General features: G+C 42.1%; 1 non-coding gene across 1 annotated transcript; it reads left to right on the plus strand.

Annotated features, from left to right (window-relative positions):
• The first annotated feature begins 4,169 nt into the window (after positions 1–4,169).
• Positions 4,170–4,333, plus strand: LOC112314420 (U1 spliceosomal RNA). Its single transcript, XR_002975785.1, has one exon. It is a non-coding gene; the product is annotated as a U1 spliceosomal RNA (small nuclear RNA).
• Positions 4,334–5,476: the final 1,143 nt, after the last annotated feature.

A 5,476-nucleotide genomic window follows, 5' to 3' on the forward strand; every position in this document is an offset into this window, starting at 1 on the left:
CCATATCACCAGTAGTTTCAGGACATTCTTGCTGCAAGAGAAATGCCCTTGAAATCTTGGTTCTATCTTTAAAATTCTTGCCAATTTTGATTTGATGTTTTAATTTATCTATGTTTCTTTTAATATAAAAATAAGAGTTGTAATTACTTCCTAGTGAGTAAAATAAGGCCTTGCCATATTCGTCTTATGGTTTCTCTCACCCTCAACACACTGCTAAGTCTCTCATAGTGTACTACTCCAAGTTCAGAGGCATGAACTGAGGGCCAGGGGTATAACGCTCAGATGTGAGTGAGTACTACAAAGGAGGCAGTGGGAAGAATGAGGCCAGAGGCAGAAACACCATGCTAAGAGTTAGCATTGGCTAAGAAGAGCAACATTGATAGAAATTAAGAGGAGAAACAGATACAAAGGAGGTTTTTTCAAAATATAGATTTGATTGGACTTGATTGGATCATTGAGTAGGGGAAATAAATTTCCAAGACTCCAAGTTTTCTCCCACAGATCTTCTTGCAGTCACTGTTGCTCTGTAACAATCTCCTAATTTAGCAACTCCAAACCACCATTTTATTAAGATCACAGATTCTGTGAGTTAGGAATCTAGAAGGGCAGAACAAGGATGGCTTGTTTGCTTCACAATATCTGGGCCTCAGCTGGGAAGTCTCGAAGACTGGAGTTACTCAATACCTGAGGCAGGAATCACATGGAGGCACCTTCATTCTCATGTCTGGTAGTTAATGCTGGCTGTCAACCTGGACCTCACCTGAACTGTGGACTGGAGCCACATGGCCTGGGCTGGTTTGAGCTTTCTCATGATACGGTGATCAAAATTTAAGAACAAACATGCCCAAGGAGCAATATGCATGGTCTTTTAACCTAGCCTTGGAAGTCACATAGCATCACTTCTATTGCACTCTTATTGGTGAAGGCAGCCACAAAGTTTTACGTGAGTTCAACAGACTGTCAGGTTCATAGACTCCACCACTGGATGGGAGGAATGTCAAGGTCACATCTTACCAAGAGCAGGTGAAATGGGAGATTTTGTTGTGATCATCCTTGGAAAAGACAGTCTGTCCCTGTGCTCTACCAGGAAACTCTTTGGTCAATTTCCACTTATAGTTATAAGCCCATCTTGTAACTGTGAGCAATTAAGAAAGAATTCTTTTTGATTTTGTCTTTGCCTCCCCCCACAACATCTAGTATCATGTCTTGTTGTCTCAAGGGATTAGTAAGAATTTGTGCAATCAATAAATTATAAATAAATGAATGAAAAATGGACTGCTGAAATGTCTCCATGGCCCCTGATGCAGACATCTGCCTGGAGAAACTGGAGCTCCTCGAAGGAAGGGACCACTTAAGGAAAATGGGTTTTATTGCCCTCACATTCCCCCCTCCTGTATGTTCTCCGCTAATCCAACAATCCATTATTTATGTGTAGCCTGATTAAGGTTGTGAGTGGCTTGATCCTTGTTTACTTAAGTCTATCTCTGAAGATTGCCAAGATTAAATAAAATTATCTCCAGGCAGGTGAGCCTCTCAGGGGCTGGGTTGGAAGAGAAGAGTGGAGGCTGAGGCACTATCCCTGGCCTTCTGTGAGAGCCCGAACCTTGGAAAACTTCATCTCTCTCTCTCTCTCACCAAGGCACATGCCCAGGCCACACCCCCCACCTAGAGGTACAAGGGACTGCACATGTGCACAGACATGCATGAACACACCACCATGCACGTGGAGCTGCCGCTGTTTAAATGCACTCTCACACAAATGTTACTGCTCCTGTAGTTGCTACCAATTCCAACTCCCTCAATAAAGATTCAGATAATCTAGACCCAACAAAACTCAGTGAAGCCTGGAACCAACTAATCAAAAACAATTAGCTCCTCTCAGCCTCTGAGTCTACCCTTTTCTTATAAAACTAAAGACCAGTTCTTATTTGGATTCTGGCCTTGTACATTTAATGAGAGAAGAGGATTGGCTGGAGTGACAGGGACAGCTTAATATTTTTTAATGATTAGTACCAAAATACAAACATTTCAAAGGGCCATTTATATTTTTTCCTCTACCCCTGAGCTTGTTCTTCTTTGGAATATAGTTAACCCATCAGTATCCAACTTGTACTCAGAATTAACAGGATCCCTCATTCATGGGAAAATCTTTGGGTTTGCTCACAAAAGTCTATAGGGCACCTTGAGCTTTTAGAGAAAGAAGGGTATCCATGGCTGCCGTTCTTAATCCTCCAGCTGTGTCAAAAGAGATGCCATTGACAATTTCTTTTGCTGAGGCCTGGGGGACAGTGGTAAAGACAGAGTCCTTCATCCAGAGTGAATGTAAAGAAAAGAATGAACAAGGTTTCTCAATATTAAGGAAGGATAGACACATTTTGCAATGCATTCATTTGTTCGTTTAATACTTATTGGACAGCATCTCTATACCAGGACTTGTGCTAGTCTCTCTCCTCTGATTACTCCCAGTTTAATGGGGGCATTAATAAACTGATGTGTTGATTACTGAATGATAACCTGTATTGCACTTAGGCCCACAGTGTGATGAGAATGCACAGAAGGGTCTTCTCAGCCAGTTTCTCAGCCAGATTTGAAACAGGTTTGGTGACAACTGGGAATTGGTGAGGGCAAAGCTCTGAGTTAGTTGATTTTATGGGTATGTGTGTGTGGTGTGTTATGGTATGACAGAGACAGAAAGAGAGGGAGGGAATGGGAGTAGAGGATGGGTGAGAGGGATGATGGGGATAGTATTCTAGAAACGTAATGCATGAACAAAGAGGTAATGATAATAGTAGTAGAAAGAAAGTGAAGGGATGAATGGAAGAATGTATATGCATAACCCATAGACACAGGCAACAGTGTGGTGAAGGCCTGAGGGAAGGTGAGGCAAGGGCTGGGTAGAGGCAGGCACCAAGGGTAAAAAAGGGGACATCCATAGTAGTGTAAACAATGAAAATACAATTATAAAAAAAGAAACAAAGCAGAGTTTCTCAGATGAGGCTAAATCTGTGTTTTTTGATGTGGGGCCTGGATACTATTGTGAAAATTCATCCAGCTGTTTACACTGGGAATGTGTGCACTCTTCTCTATGTACTTTAATAAGGAGGTTAAAAAAAAAGTAGGAGAAATAGTAGTAATGGAACTACTACCAAAAATGTGTTGCATAGTATAAAGCACTTGGTGTGTATTATTGCATTTCATCATAAAAGAAATCCAAATCCTACTCATTTTACACAAAATATAACTAGGCCACACTTTGATTAGAAATTTTCCCAAAATGAGAGATGATGAAGTTGGGATTTAAACCTGAGAAGATAGTGGGGCTCCAGTGCCCACACTTAGCCTCTGCGCTCTTCTGCCAAACACAGCAGGGCAATTGTTCTTTATCATATAAGCAACTATATTCATGGAAAAATTGTAAGCAGGCAAGAGACATAATCAGATTAGTGTTTTAAAGGCCAGACTGGATACCTAGGATTTAGAAAGGGATTTGAGGGTGTTAATGCTGGAGGCCAGGTGACTAATTAGGAGGGCTCCAGGTTCCAGATAAGAGTTGGGGACAAGAAAGAAGCATCAAATTTGAGAAATATTTGAGGTAAAAATTAGAACAGTTTCAGCGAAGGGTACATGAGATGAAGGAAAAAAGTTTCCCCACTGTATGGCCAGAGTACGTAGAAGTGACTTTAGCCATGTAGAAAACATTGGAGGCAGGGGGCCTGAAGGTAAAGGGAAACAGAGAGACAGTCCCTCAAGCTTTAGACTTGCAGAGTTGGAAGTGCTGTGGGACATGCAAATGAAGATGAGCAGAATTCATTTGGATGCATGAACCAGAAGCTGAGCTAAGACATTAGAGCTGGAGAATTATCCACATAAAAATAGTAATTAAGACCATGGGAGGTGATGAGATTAGTCAGGGGGGCAGGCTGTGTGGAAGAGAGGAGGCCTACACAATACCTACCTTTAAATGGTGGGCAGAAAAGGGAAGCTGGAAAGTTGTCCATGGAAAAGTATATCCAAGAAGTAGGATGAGAATCCAGATGTATGAATGACCCACAGGTATGGACAAAAGTGTGGGGACTGACTATGGGAGTGGAGGGTGGGAGGGGCAGAAGAGGGCAAAGGGAGAAAAATTGGGGCAACTGTAATAGAATAACAATAAAAAATGATAAAAAATATTTACCTGGCAGGGGAAGTACCATGATCACGCAGGTGTTTCTCCCAGGGCAAGGCTTATCCATTGCATTCTGCATGTGCTGACCCCTGTGATTCCCCCAAATGTGGGAAACTCAACTGCATAATTTGTGGTAGTGGGGGACTGTGTTTGCACTCTCCCCTGAAGGGAAAAAAAATTTTTTAAAGTCAGGGAGATGCTGACCAGGTGGTTCAGTTGGTTGGGGCATTGCCTTATACACCAAGACATTGTGGGTTTGATTCCTGATCAGGGTACATACCTAGGTTGCTGGTTCCATCCCTGGTCAGGGTACATAGGGGAGACAAGTGATCAATGTTTCTCTCTCACACCAATGGTCCCCTTTCTCTCTATCTCTCTCTCTTTCTCCACTCCCCACCCCGCTGCACAATATTCTTTCTCTCTAAAATCAATAAACATATCCTCAGGTGAGGATTAAAAAAAAAGTAAGGGAGCAGAGAGTTTCAAGAAGGAGAGAGTGATGATTACACCACTCTAATGATAGAGAGAAGTCCAGAAAAAGACCTGGAAGATAAAGGGGTTCCCTGGTTTAATAATATGTGGTCCCTCAGTGACCTTTGACAGAACAGTTCATGAGGTCATGGGATAGGGGAAGGGAGGAAAGTAAGCCAGGTCCCAATGAATGGAGTAAATGAGTTTTGAAAATGGGCAGAGTAGATTAATCTCCTAAGCGACTTGTCTAGACAGGAAAAGAAAATTACAAAGGACCCAGGGTCAAGGAAGAGTTGTTCAGGATTTGGGAAATCTGAGTCTCTTTAAAGGATGAAGAGAAAGAACAAGTAGAAAGAAGTTGGCAGTGGAAGAGAGAGAAAGAACAAGGAAATGAGGTCCCTGGTTGGTAGAAGAGGATGAGATCAAGGCATGGTGGAGAGAGAGCCATGAACAGGAAGGAAGAGCCTTCCTGATAGTGGGAATGGACCAGGGAAGAGGTGCATAGATCCAAATGATAAGGATGAGAAACCGTGCTCTATCACTTCAATTTTACAATTTTTTAAATGAAGTAATAGGTGAAAACATTTGCTTAGAGTTTGAAGGAAGTTTGAGAAAAGAAAAGGGGATGAGGAATTAGGAGGGGGAAGAGTGAGGCTCCCTAGTGACAAAATAATTGGCCAGCTGTGCTACAGAGCTCAGAGTACACTTGGTTATGAATTTCTCCTTAGTATTCTCAACAGTTCAGATATAGAGGCAAAGACAGTAGACCCATTTTAGGAGGTGGCCAACAGAAATGAGCAATGAGAGAGTCCATTAGATACATCACCAGTAAGGTCA

This window comes from Desmodus rotundus, chromosome 5 (genome assembly GCF_022682495.2).
Source record: "Desmodus rotundus isolate HL8 chromosome 5, HLdesRot8A.1, whole genome shotgun sequence".
NCBI classification, from domain to species: Eukaryota; Metazoa; Chordata; class Mammalia; order Chiroptera; family Phyllostomidae; genus Desmodus; species Desmodus rotundus.